This window comes from Palaemon carinicauda, chromosome 28, assembly GCF_036898095.1.
Source record: "Palaemon carinicauda isolate YSFRI2023 chromosome 28, ASM3689809v2, whole genome shotgun sequence".
NCBI lineage: Eukaryota > Metazoa > Arthropoda > Malacostraca > Decapoda > Palaemonidae > Palaemon > Palaemon carinicauda.
In genome coordinates, this window is record NC_090752.1 from 81,366,956 (window position 1) to 81,381,469 (window position 14,514).

General features: G+C 34.7%; 1 long non-coding RNA gene across 3 annotated transcripts in view; it reads left to right on the forward strand.

The window, feature by feature from the left end:
- LOC137621677 (uncharacterized) overlaps positions 1 to 13,554 on the forward strand; it is a 47,266-nt gene extending 33,712 nt beyond the window's left edge. Inside the window, exon 3 of one of the 3 annotated variants that reach the window (XR_011040281.1) lies at positions 10,681 to 13,554. This is a non-coding gene — a long non-coding RNA (uncharacterized lncRNA). The remainder of the gene's footprint in view (positions 1 to 10,680) is intronic. The other 2 variants (XR_011040280.1, XR_011040282.1) reach the window with 2 other exon arrangements.
- The last annotated feature ends 960 nt before the right edge of the window (positions 13,555 to 14,514 follow it).

Below are 14,514 nucleotides of genomic sequence, written 5' to 3' on the forward strand. Positions count from 1 at the left end.
GCGCAATGTTTTATTAAAAAACGACAGAACTTTTTAGTCACATAATTTGATTTAATCTGATAAGAAATTTGATTAGAGATTAGTTTTCACATTTTAAAAGGTGTGAATATGATGGTGTAAACTATAGTGAAAACTGTGATTTGTGCAAATTATTTGCATTGCAAAAATGTAATTAAGAAACGAGGGTTTCAGGTGATATGTGATGGAAAGGTGTTCGTTAGTTGACCAAAAAATATAATTCAGTGAGCAACTCAACATTCTCACAGAATCATTATTTTATTGATACAGTACACAAAATTAATTCTTTGTTATAATATGGTATTTACATACTGTATAAATATACATATATCATTCATTTGAATACAAATGCATACAATCCTTGACACAAATATATACAATCGTTTTGCTTTTAAGAAACAACCATTGTCTCACATTACGTTAGATTGATAACTCGCAGTATCAACCACATCCACCAATTAAGCTCTCTCTCTCTCTCTCTCTCTCTCTCTCTCTCTCTCTCTCTCTCTCTCTCTCTCTCTCGTGCAGGTCTATCCTATTTCCCATTATCAAGTTTTGCTAACCTTGATTTAATTGATTGTTTCAAAGTTCGATGTTTTCATTTCAATACAGAGACGTGACTGCAGGTGTAATTGTTACATATAATGATAGATATTATATTCTAAATGATCTATAAAAACTGAGAAAGTTTTGTTATGGCTTCATCCTTCACAGTTACTTTCTCCAATACGTTCATGCAATAAGAAATAGGCCTATCAGGTTTTATTTTCCCACAGGAATTTGTTTGAAACTCAGTTGAAGGTTCAGCCCCAAGGGATTTATATCTTTAATGGTGATAAATAGGGTTCTGGGCTAAAGCGTATTTTCAAAGTAAGGAGGACTACTGTAGTCTCTTGATTGGAATTACAAGCGATGTACTATCATGCAGAAATTGTTGTAAAATTCTTAAATCATCAGTGCGAATGTTTACAATTATTAATAGAACGTTGATGTAAATTGGGATATGTAATATTTTCTAAATACTTTTACCGAATGAAAACAAAACGAGAGAGAGAGAGAGAGAGAGAGAGAGAGAGAGAGAGAGAGAGAGAGAGTTTCAAACACCAAAGGAGAAATTACTTTGTCAAAGCTCTTATCTTTTATATCATATTAAGGAAATTTTGTGAAGCACTGATCTCTCTCTCTCTCTCTCTCTCTCTCTCTCTCTCTCTCTCTCTCTCTCTCTCTCTCTCAGCTGCTTTGTAATAATAGAAGCATGCCTCAATTTACTGTTTTATTTCGGTTATTTAACAAATATTTTGTTAGTAAACTTTTAAGTTTCATGAGTGGGTCTCCCACATAAGTATTGCTTACGTCAGAACTGTTTAATTTCAGTGTCCCTGCAACATTGTTAATAACAACATGAAATATATTATTAGTTGAGATTGAGAATAACATTGATATCCTATGTCAGCAACTGGGAGTTCCATGGTCGGTAAAATTACAAAAACATTTTGTTCAGTCTTTCGACAAAGGTATCTTCACGTAGAGGTAAATTTGAAGTCATCCTTCGGTTTTGACAAGTCTCTCTCTCTCTCTCTCTCTCTCTCTCTCTCTCTCTCTCTCTCTCTCTCTCTCTCTTGAATACAGGAAAGCATTAAGCATTAAATCCATTAAGACAATAAATATTCGTTAGTGTATCCCAAGATATATTATTTGTAAGTTTAGATTAAGTCAGCTCAGCACATGCACTTACGCAGAAGTAAGTGGTTGGTAGAATAAAGGCTTCATTTTGATCTTTAAGGGACTCTATACCACAAATGCATTGAAATTCAGTTTAAATGAAAGTAGGAAATTACTGCGATAAAAACGCAAGTAGAAACACGGCTTTTTGTGTAGATTTTTAGAAAAATATTATTGGGAAAACCTTTATGAAACTATTTATTTTGTATGCAACTCTCTTCTTTTTTCTCATATCCATTAGCGTATGTATAATAACCTAATCATCTCATTAGTAATGACTAAACTCTTACCATTAGTGTGTGTGTGGCGGGGGGGGGGGGGGGGGTGTTGTCCTGGCCTGTTTTTCGACCAACCAGACAGAACTGGTTTTCCGGATATTTGTTTTTCGTCTAAGGGCGGGTCTACTCGTAGTCAGTGAATTTTCAAAGAAGTCCGTTTATAATCTGAAAATGGGAAGCCTTATTCAGTAATTAATACCAACAGTCTTCGTTTAGTATCACGGAGAACGGTTGTATTTATTTTGCACGAATTAATTTAGTTAAGTGATGATTACCTTCAGCGGGAAATTACTGTGACATTGATGAAAAAAACAAAACCTTAAGTTTCTCACATTTGGTTCCACTAAGGAACTTTACTTGAAGGGCTGTGTTTTATGGCCCTGTCTCACACACACAGGACACCTACGCCCTGCAGAGCTTATAAGGTCAGTTTATCGTGTACATTCTAAGATATTTTGCATATCACACATTTCGTGTTTGTCAAATGCCTTCGTTTTGAAGCCGAGGTACTATTTAGGTTTAGTATTTATCCTCGCCTTATTTGCAATGAGATAATTACTGTTAGTTTTCATGTGTTGGTGCTGGCAGAATCATAATAAGTTAGGTCAAATTTCTTGTGTAATTGTGATATTTGAGAAAATATTCATTGGAAAGCCTTTATTGATACGACTTAATTTGTATTAAACCGTCATCAACATATTTCTACCATCCACTAGTGGACAGGCGTGTGAATGGACAGGCGTATTCAAAGTGTTAGTTAATAACTAAACTCTTAATGTGCTTTTTTTTTTGGGGGGGGGGGGTAGAGGCGGCCGTGTTCCCAAGTCTGTTTTTCGACCAGTCAGGCAAAAGTGGTTTTCAACATATTTGCTCTTCGTTAAGAACACGGGCTTACTCGTTGTCAGCTATTTATTTTAGATCACTTTGTAATCTGAGAATAGGAAGTCTTATTTAGTTTAGTTTAATGTAAGAGTTAGACATGCTGATGACCCACATAGACTATTCGAAATTAGTGTGAATCATGCAATAGGAGGAAGAACGTTCAGTTATGCTGCACCGAGACACTTCAACGACCTTCCACTCGATGTCAAGAATAGCAATAATGTGGCAGCTTTCAAGAAAAACCTGAAGACTTATCTTTTTAGAAAGTGTTATAATAGTGACCTGAAAACTATTAAGCCTGAATACAAATGCTAGCGAAATAACTGATAACGATACAGAGCAAAATATTAACTGGAAAGAAATTATTTTTTTCACACACCAAGGGCCGCCTGAACAGACTTTTAGTGTCTGACGGAGGGCGAGAAATAAACCCCTAAAAGTAAAAAAGTAAAGTAACTTTTGAATAAAATAAATGATATAGTTTCATGTGGAAATATTTTGATGAAAGAAAGCTTGTTATTATTGATCTACAAGATTACATAAAGCATCAATACTGTCTCTGATACTAAGTGGACTAAGCAATTTTAATCGAATGGTTGACTATAAACTCTCTATATGTGTATATCATTTCATCTTTAACTAGTTTAGATTTTTTTTAATTTTACGGTCGTGGTAAATGGTAGTATATATAAAAAGTTTGATACTTGGCGTTAGGGTATTTTCTATGTAAGTTAATTATTATTTTGATTGATTTACAATAATCAGCAACGAAAGTATTGTGACTTTTCTGAGGATAGTTATAAAAGACGAGTGCTTCTGTGGAGTTTTAATTCTGAAAGTTTTTGTTGAGATGTTATAACAGTTATACCCTTTCTGAGTGGGGATACCTTGACGTGGTTAAAGGGTTTGCGTATCGCCATGATGAACAAGTTGTACTAGCCAGGGTTGATTTGCTGTGAGCTATCAGAGCTAAATCTCCCACCATGAAAAATGGCTAAACCCCAGACATGAATTGATATGTCTGAGGCCCTTGTTCTGCAGTGGAAAAGACACGACTGCATTTGTTATAGTATAAGTTGTAATTTTGATCCAACTGCGTGCAAAATTGGCTGTATACAGATACTGAGGTACTTAATTTAATTTTCACATTTGGAAATATGGTACAAATCTAATCAAAAGTGTTCTTAATTATGTATTGGCTCCACAACTGTGGAATGTAGCAGTGTTATCCTGCAGTAGTATTACTCTTTATTGGATACTGCTGTTTAGAAACTAAATTTTAAAATACGTGTCTACATTAAAATAACTTTTGTTGCTAGGTGATGTAGGCTATCTGAAATGATGGTCATCTTGCCATAATCATGGCGTTTCCTAAAACACAAATTATCTTGTTTATAATAATGCTTTCTTTGTGGTTCATAGTTCGATTAGAGCTCTAGACTCTATCCCGTACTTTCGACTGTAAATAGCTTCTCGTATAGTTTGGCCAATAGGTAAACTTTTAATGCTTTAGTTTTGAAACCGAGGTACGATTTAGATTTTGAATTTATTTCCGTTTTATTTCCATTGAGATATTTACTATTATTTTTCCTATGTTAGTAGTAGAATCGTATTACGTTATCAAGAATTTATTAATAAATTCAAATTGGTTTGTGTGTGGGTATTGTGTGGAGAGAAGTAACAATGACCCTCACCAGTTAAAGGTTAATTGGGAATAATATTCTTACATTCATACCTCAGTTGAGTCATTTTTTCCCTTAACATCGATAGAAAGCCATGCGAGTATTTTGCATTACTTGCTAAAGTTCTCGAGTTTTGCCTTTTCATAGCTTAAGGGCAAATTGTCCTCAAATACATCAGGGGAAATATAATTAGTTGTATCTTCAGCCAAGTGAGTTCAATTGTCTTAACGCTGTGTGCAGCTTACGTAAGTCAAGGTTTTTATGAGAACCAGAGTTCTATGTGCCTGGTGTGGACCATATTATCAATTATTAGGATCTTTGTGACCTTAGGATTAATCATATATTTGTTTAATAGGGCTCGAATAAATGTGACTGTTCTAACGCTTTTGTGTTGGCTGATTTGTAGTTGCTTTGCTTGGCTTGTGAACGTGGCCCTTCGGTGTAAAGCAGTGATAGGCTTGGAATTTCTGATTAGCAGAAATTTCTCTCTCTCTCTCTCTCTCTCTCTCTCTCTCTCTCTCTCTGACCGTGTTTGGTATAATTGTTTTAATTTTCCCCCCCTCTCCCTCTCTGACCGTGTTTGGTATAATTGTTTTAATTTTCCCCCCCCTCTCTCTCTCTCTCTTCTCTCTCTCTCTCTCTCTCCGTGTTTGGTATAATTTTTAATTTCTCTCTCTCTCTCTCTCTCTCTCTCTCTCTCTCCGTGTTTGGTATAATTTTTAATTTCTCTCTCTCTCTCTCTCTCTCTCTCCTCTCCGTGTTTGGTATAATTTTTAATTCTCTCTCTCTCTCTCTCTCTCTCTCTCTCTCCATGTTTGGTATAATTTTTAATCTCTCTCTCTCTCTCTCTCTCTCTCTCTTCTCCGTGTTTGGTATAATTTCTAATTTCTCTCTCTCTCTCTCTCTCTCTCTCTCTCTCTCCCCCGTGTTTGGTATAATTTTTAATTTCTCTCTCTCTCTCTCTCTCTCTCTCTCTCTCTCCTCTCGGACCGTGTTTGGTATATTTGTTTTAATTCTTCTCTCTCTCTCTCTCTCTCTCCTCTCTCTCTCGGACCCGTGTGTTTGGTATATTTGTTTTAATTCTTCTCTCTCTCTCTCTCTCTCTCTCTCTCTCTCTCTCTCTTGGGGACCGTGTTTGGTAAATTTCAGTTTTAAGATATACGCATTTACTCTCTTATTGGTGTGGCAATATTAGTTCTGTATGTGGTGTTTTGATCTTTAAAACTTGAAACAAACAAAAGTTATCTGGTACAAGCTGCAGTCGTTTTTCAAATGCTTAATTTAAGATTGGTTCCCTATTTTTATGCATTTGCTTTTCAAGTGTTTACGCAGAAAAAAAAAATTCGTTTTTATAAACTTATGTGATTCAAATACAGTGGAATATGAACTTTGTTACCTATTCCGTAGAATAAGGGTTAACATTTACACACTCTCATGGTGATGAAATTACGTAATTTGTAGAGAAATAAGTTATGAAATAAGTGCAATTTATCTCTCTCTCTCTCTCTCTCCTCTCTCTCTCTCTCTCTCTCTCCTCTCTCTCTCTCCTCTCTCATCTCTCTCTTTGAGGGAAAATATTATGACATGGGAAAGCATATTTCTAATTCCTGTATTTTTGAAACATAGAATAAGCGATCTTATCAAATATCCATTTTACTCTATACTGAGACTTGCCAAGGTCTTTCCACTTCGGGTTAATATTAGATTGTTTGGTTTCTTCATTTTATGAACTTGAAATTGTATCACCCCCCCCCCCCACCCCCACCCATTTTCCTTCCAAACAAATAACTTTCCTTTATCTGCAGTCAATTATCTGGGGTCAAGTTTTATATGAAAAAAAAAAATCTTCCACGTCTATAGGACCACCTGCCATTTGCTTCACAGCCAGACTTCCTCAGATTTCAGTACTTCATTTTATGTTATTTAAGTGGTATAGGAGCTTCTCTACTATACCTTATTACCCGTTGTACAGTCCATATTCACTAGGTATCTGACAGTCCCAAAACATTACCAACCTTATGTAAAGTGTGCGTTAGGGTCACTGACAGTCTGTGTCGGGAGACACTTGAATTTGATTGTACATCAATTACATTTATACATGTATCAGTATAGTACTGAAGAGATTGTTTATCAGGAGAATCCCAGGTTAAGTGTACTTACAAACGAATAGTCTCCTCCCACTTAAATACTTAACCTAATTGATTTAATGTGGTGATTGTGGTCCTATTTCCACACCCAAAGTTTCTGCATTATTTAGAATTCGTAAGGTTTATTTTCCTCATATACACACTTTAAATAGCGGAGAGTTGAATAATCTAGTAGTGGTAGTTAGTTACAACTACCAAATATATCATAAGTCGCCCTACTTACATTGAGTAGGTTATTATTCAATGAGAAATTCTACGTATCAATTTCGTATTTTATCCTAATTATGTATTTTTTTCGTTTTTTCCAGACTTTGCATCTCATACAGAGCGCTGGTGAAATGCCCAGACAGGGGACCAACGCCAGGAAATATAGTCGAGATTCATAAATCCGAGAGTACATACAGGTAAGATTATATTACTTTTACTTACTTTACTTTTAGGGGTTTATTTCTCGCCCTTCATCAGACACTAAGAGTCTGTTCAGGCGGGGGCCTTGATGTGTGAAAATAATTTCTCTCATGTTTGTATTTTGCTCTGTATCTTTTCAGTTATTCGCTAGCATTTGTATTCAGGCCTAATAGTTTTCTGATCACTATTACAATACTTTCCAAAGATAATGATTATATTTCAAAACACTAATTCCAAAGCCTGTTTCAAATAACACTCGCTTAGTAATAGCTACCCCAGGAAAGGACGAAAGAGGTTTTTAAAACAATTCAATGTTGATATATTAAATCTATTTCAAATAACACTCGCTTAGTAATAGCTACCCCAGGAAAAGGACGAAAGAGGTTTTTAAAACAATTCAATGTTGATATATTAATCTATTTCAAATAACACTCGCTTAGTAATAAGCTACCCCAGGAAAAGGACGAAAGAGGTTTTTAAAACAATTCAATGTTGATATATTAATCTATTTCAAATAACACTCGCTTAGTAATAGCTACCCCAGGAAAGGACGAAAGAGGTTTTTAAAACAATTCAATGTTGATATATTAAATATCCCATAATATAATATCTAAATATCATATTAAACGATTTTGGTCCCGTTAATGGAACCAATGCCGACTTGTTCATGACGTAGATTTCAACAATTCTCGTGTTGTTTAGACTTAGCAGTTTGAGGCTCGGTATAAACTAGGCGGCAGTTGTCAACATATTGCAGAAATTGCTAATTTATAATCATCAAGGTTCTCATTTGCATATCATATGTTAGGTATTAGGAATTATTGTTTATGGTCGTGATCAGTTTTTAACTCTCTCTCTCTCTCTCTCTCTCTCTCTCTCTCTCTCTCTCTCTCTCTCTTGGACCGTGTTAGGTATATTCCAGTTTCAAATCTCTCTCTCTCTCTCTCTCTCTCTCTCTCTCTCTCTCTCTCTCTGACCGTGTTTAGTACAATTCAGTTTTAATAATATCTCTCTCTCTCTCTCTCTCTCTCTCTCTCTCTCTCTCTCTCTCTCTCTCTCTCTCTCTCTCAAAGAAAATAATTGCTAATACACCGGAAGCTTATTCAGTCTCTAAACCTATTCGAATAAACGATTTTTTCCCTAAAATACCATCGCTGATCAAATTCATTTGAATGAAATAATTATATTAGTTAATTTTTCATCATCCAATCGACAAACAACTGTAATCACCGCATTAGTTATGGCATAACTCTTATTAAAAGTACCATTAGTTCCTCGTTTTCGTTTTCGGTCTGGCAAGCAAAGGCTGTTACCCTCAGTTTCGCTCAAGGTGGGAAGACGGAGAAACTCGTCTTCGGTGTTACCTAAATGTAAAGATAACTGTTAACTTACTTTTTTTAGTTTTTTTCCCTAATGTCAATAGGACGATAAATACTTTCATGTGTAAATTACCTTCGGTATTGATTTGTGAAGCAAAACTGGTTATAAGTAATAAATGACTTTCTTCAGTACACAAAATCTGGGTTGTTGATCGGCGAACTACGTATTTGTGTCCATGAATTAAACTAGGACCCGCTTGTTCTTCGGTTTTGCCAAATATGTTCATTTTCATGTTCAGTGGAGACGTTTTTTCGTCTCGTGAGAGTTGAATTGTGTACCATCTCATAGAGGGAATTGTGAGTGAAATTTTGTGGAATATAGTTTTGTTTATGTATGTATGTATGTATGTATGTATGTATGCATGTATGCAGTACCAACTCCTACCAAGTTTGAATGCATATTGTGTGCTTAATTATTTGTTGATTATCGTAATAAGTTGCAACAAATTTACAACCAGGTATGAACAGTTGTTAAGTCGTAGGTGCTGAAGCTGGCTCCTTGTGCGAGGGAGGGGTGGGGGGGGGGGGGCGTACTGAGGAGTGGTCATTGCTTGTGAAAGGGAGATGTTTTTGGAAGCTATAAATCATGAATCAAATTTATATATATATATGAATTAACAGTCGTGAAAAATTTATATTGTTAACCACAAATTTGGCTTCTGTGTTCTTAATGAGCCCCACGTTTATTGAATTGTGCTATAACATTTCTTATTTATTTATTTATTTACTATGCGTATTAGCTCGAAGCAAATATACGTAGTTTGCGTAACCATATTGATATATTAGGTCACTGTACATTAAGGGTTTTTTTCTGGTCCTTTAACTCACAGGGGGAACACTTCGCTCTAGAGGACCTAAAAAAATGTGGCAGCTTTCAAGAAAAACCTGAAGACTTATCTTTTTAGAAAGTGTTATAATATTGATCTGAAAACTATTAAGCCTGAATACAAATGCTAGCGAATAATTGAAAAGATACAGAGCAAAATATAAACTGGAAAGAAATTATTTTCACACACCAATGCCTGTCTGAACAGACTCTTAGTGTCTGATGGAGGGCGAGAAATAAACTCCTAAAAGTAAATCTGTTTCTCGTATACATTTTAGGTATATAGAGTATCACACATCGTATTCCGTGTTCATTGTCAAATCCACATATTGTCGAAGCACCCAGAAAGCAAAAAAAGTATTCAGTTTTTTCTTGAAAGCCATATATTCAGTTTTTCGCTCGCATATTAAAAAAGCTATATACCCTACAGTAGACTTATATCTTGGTTCCAATAACTTGAAACCGTCTTTAACTACTATTAACACAATTTGTTGGCTGTGCAATATGTAGCAACTCTCTTAAATATTTTTGACGCCAGGTTCTGATAACTTAATGACTCTATTCTAGCTTTAGTAGGCAGCCAGTGTAAATCAATTACTATAGGAGTGACTAGATTTTCTTAGAAGTATGAAACACATTTCCCCCGGAAAGCTGTTGCAGTTAATCATAGTCTTTTTAGATAGGTTTACTTGACGTCTCGCTTTTGTTTCTCCAATTTGTTCACTCCATTGATACATGTTATGAGGTATCTCTTAAGAGTTCTCTTGCTCGAGGGTACACTTGGAGCACACTATTCTATCTTATTTCTCTTCCTCTTTGTTTGTTAAAGTTTTTATAGTTTATATAGGAGATATTTAGTTTAATCTTGTTGGAGCAAGGCCGTCTCGAATACTCTTTCGAGACGGCCTTGGTTGGAGCACCTGGGCTTATAGCATCCTGATTTTCCAACTAAGGTTGTAGCTTAGCAAATAATGATAATAATAATATTAACCCACCTCTGCAGTCACAGTCTATAACTATAACTTGGGTATTAAAATCCACAATTATATGCGTTTGTATATTTAAAAATAGCAGGAGCTTTCGCACTTTTTTCAAAGTACCTCTTCAGCTTGTTCAACAAATTAAACCTTTTGTATTTGTTCGGGTTATCATAGATATCTTGTAACTAAATAGCTTTTTTATACCTGGCAGTAAACTCAGCTTTTGACATTAGATAGTGAACTAGTAATAAGTGTTTTGAGCTTGGAAAGAGTCTAACTATTTTGGGGAAAATTTAGCCAAGAACAGAAGTAGGCAAAAGTGAAAATGTTGCTAACACGTCCCTTTCAATTCTTCCAGATTTGTGCTCCAGTTTGCTTCGTACAGGACACAGAGGACTGAAAGAGGACACAAAGTCTGTAATGTAACCAGTTGAGAAATTTTAAGAAGAGCTTGAATCCTCTGTCATCCGTACGAGCCAAGTTAAGTATGACGTCATCAAAGATGAACTGATGGTGTAAACTTCGCTTGAATAGTGAAATTTTCGTTTTAAGGATCTGTGCTTTTTAGAAAATAGGTTAGATTTGGGGCATTTAGTGCTGGTATGAAGTTCTTCAATCATGTACAGAACAATATTAGATTACACTTGAGTAAATAGCAGATGTTTAAGATCTTTGGGTTTCTAGAAATGTTTTTTCTTGATTTGAAACAGAAGTTATAGGCCTCATAGGATTCACTTGATTTGTTTGATCAAAATACCATAAATTTGCTTTGATTCAGGCTTTTTTTTTTTTTTTTACTAATTCCTGTAGCGCTGAGTAAATAGCAGATATTCAAGATCTTAGGGTTCCTAGAAATGGTTTTTCATTCAGTAAGATTATTTTTCTTGATTCGAAACAGAAGTGATAGGCCTTAAAGGATTCACTTGAGTTGTGCTTGATCAAATTACCATGTTTTTTTTTTTTTTTTTTTTTTTTTTTTTTTTATACTAATTCCTGTAGTCATCAAGCTTTTATTGAATTAATTTGTTTGCTGAAATTTTCTAAATTCAGCTAGTTGGAAAGCTCAAATTAAATTTATGATTATTTGTTATTTTTTTTTTTTTAAACTCAAGTAAGTTTAGAGTTTAGCATATTTCCGTTTAGGTTTGATATAGGTCAGCTACTTGAAAAAGAAAACATTTTAGATAAAAAAAAAAAAAAACTTAAATCAACCTGTTTTTAGCAAAAAAATTCAGGTTAGTGTGTGAAGCTGTAAATGAGAATTAAATTCTTATCATAAGTGGTTAGTGATGTCAGTACGCCATGTGTGGTGTATTGTAAGATGTCAGTTTAACCTAGTTTAGATTTTGATTATCAGAGGTCTTTCTATTCTTACTTGTGTGAATTCACTGTTGAAAACTTTACATGAGAACTCAAGCATAAACATATCCTTTTATTAGTTCTTCTTTTTTTTTCTTTGTCCCGAAATATTCTTATTTCTTCATTGGAATATCATAATGTTTGGTTGTTAAAATATAATTTTGGTGGCTTAAATTATCTCCGTTTTGAAACCTAAAATATCTTATTTTTCAGGGCTTAAAATATCTTACTTAACGGGGTTTAAAATATCCTACTATTGGGGCTTAAAATATTCTTCTTTGGGAGGTTTAAATATTTTACTTTTGGGGCTTAAAATTTATTACTTTTAGGGCTTAAAATTTATTAGTTTTAGGAATTAAACTTTATTACTTTTAGGAATTAAAATTTATTACTTTTAGGAATTAAACTTTATTACTTTTGGGGGCATAAAATATCTTACTTGTGGGGACCTAAAATATCTTACTTATTGTGCCTTGAAATGTATTGCTTTAGAGGCTTAAAATATCTTAATTTCAGGACTTGAAATATCTTACACTGATTTTTAAAATATCCTTCTTTTGGGGCTTAAAATATCCTACTTTTAGGGCTTAAAATATCCTACTTTTAGGGCTTGAAATATCATACTTTTCATATTAGAATATCTTACTTTCAGGGGCTTAAAATATCTTACTTTTGGGGAGCTTAGAATATCCTATTTTTAGGGGCTTAAGATATCCTACTTTTGAGGGGTAAATATCCTACTTTTGAGGGGTAAATATCCTACTTTTGGGGACTTAATATCCTAATTTGGTTTTCGATTGAACTGATTTATCAAACAATATTGCTTAAAAATTACTAAAAACAGCACTCATTTTGCATTTTATAAATCTTGATTAGTAATTTTCTGTGAGTCCCTATTAACAGTTTTTGACTTTCAGGTTAATGTGGTCTTCTACTTGGATGATTAAAACCCTTTAACCAAAAGGATGATGCTTAAGGACTAACCTTGATTTAGTCCTGTGAAATCCGGACTCTGCTGGTAAAGTCCTTCAGAGCAAGTGGAAAAGTCCTTCAGAGCAAGTGGAACTTCTAGAACACCATTTTGTGCAATTGGGTGTAGGAAGTTGTCCCTATTTATATTATTTTTTCACAATGAGGATTCAAATATTTAGTTCATGTTTTAAGTCTTGGACAGTGTGCTAAGTTATATTGCTAGCTTACTAATTACCTAGATTTTAATTTTTATTTTCATGAATTTAGTTTTTATACGTTAAATTCCATTTAGAAAATTAGTTTAATGAATAGTTTTGAACTAAAATTTAGTTATAAATCAATTTAAGCCTATTTAAATCTATGAAATCCTGGTTATTAAATTTCTGGTAGTCCTGATAGAAGATATTTCAGGTAGGAGTTCTTTCAGTAGAGGGCAGGCAAAATACTGGTAGATGTTGGGATGTTTCAGGTAGGAGTTTATTCAGGGAGTTCTTTCAGGTACAGGCTGGAATATGTCAAGTAGGATTTCTTTCAGGTAGAAGGTGGGCTATTGTAGGTAGAGGCTTTGCTGTTTCGGGTAGAGGCTGGGCTATTTCGGGTAGAGGCTGGGCTATTTCGGGTAGAGGCTGGGCTATTTCGGGTAGAGGCTGGGCTATTTCGGGTAGAGGCTGGGCTATTTCGGGTAGAGGCTGGGCTATTTCAGGTAGAGGGTGGGATATTTCAGGTAGAAGCTGGGAAATTTTAGGTAGGAGTTATTTGAGGTAGAGGCTGGGCTATTTGAGATAGAAGGTGGGCTATTTCAGGTAAAAGCTGGAATTTTTCAGGTAGAAGTTATTTCAGGTAGAGGGTGGGCTATTTTTGGTAGAGGGTGGGCTATTTTTGGTAGAGGGTGGGCTATTTTTGGTAGAGGGTGGGCTATTTTTGGTAGAGGGTGGGCTATTTTTGGTAGAGGGTGGGCTATTTTAGGTAGAGGCTGGGATATTTCAGGTAGAGGCTTGGGTATTTCAGGTAGGAGTTACTTCAGGTAGAGGCTGGGGTATTTCAGGTAGGAGTTATTCGAGGTATAGGTTCGGCCATTTGAGGTAGAGGCTGGGATATTTCTGGTATGAGTTATTTGTGGTAAAGGTTCGGCTATTTGAGGTAGTGACTGGGCCATTTGAGGTAGAGGCTGGGCTATTTCAGGTATAGGGTGGGCTATTTCAGGTAGAGGGTGGAATGTTTCAGGTAGAGGCTGGGCTATTCCCATTAATTTTTAGTCTGATATTATCTTCAGGTTTTATTTACTTAATCCAGTGCGATTGGGGTTTCAAATCATGAGATTCCAGATGCAAAGTTTTCCTAAGTTTTTTATTTGTCAATTTTGACTTTCAAGAATTACAATTTTTAGTTTGTAAAGTTTGTAATCTACACAATTTTTAAAGTTCAAGAAAAAGGGAACATGTTAGTAAATGAATTAAGGGAAAATTTCAAACTTTAACGTTATTGTATTAAGAATGAATTATGATGATGATGGAAATAAGGTTTTAGTTTCTAAGAGTAAGTCATTCATTTCTTTCTGTGGCATTTGAATTCAGCTGCTTTAAATGCTTATTTCAAGGTGTGTTCTTGTTAAGCCTTTCAATTTTTCTTTCTGTCCTATAAGTTCAAGGTTTCCTTAACACAAAACCCTTTCCAGTTTCAATAGTGTACCTTGGATAGTTGATCCCTCCTATCATATTTTGAATTTCACAATGAGTAATAACTAACTAATGTCGGGAGCAATCTAAGCTTTAATAACACTATTGGTACCATATTTAAAAATCTAGAGTAAATTTGTTGATGTCTGTAATTTGTATAAAACCTTATCCAACTTTTTATTCTT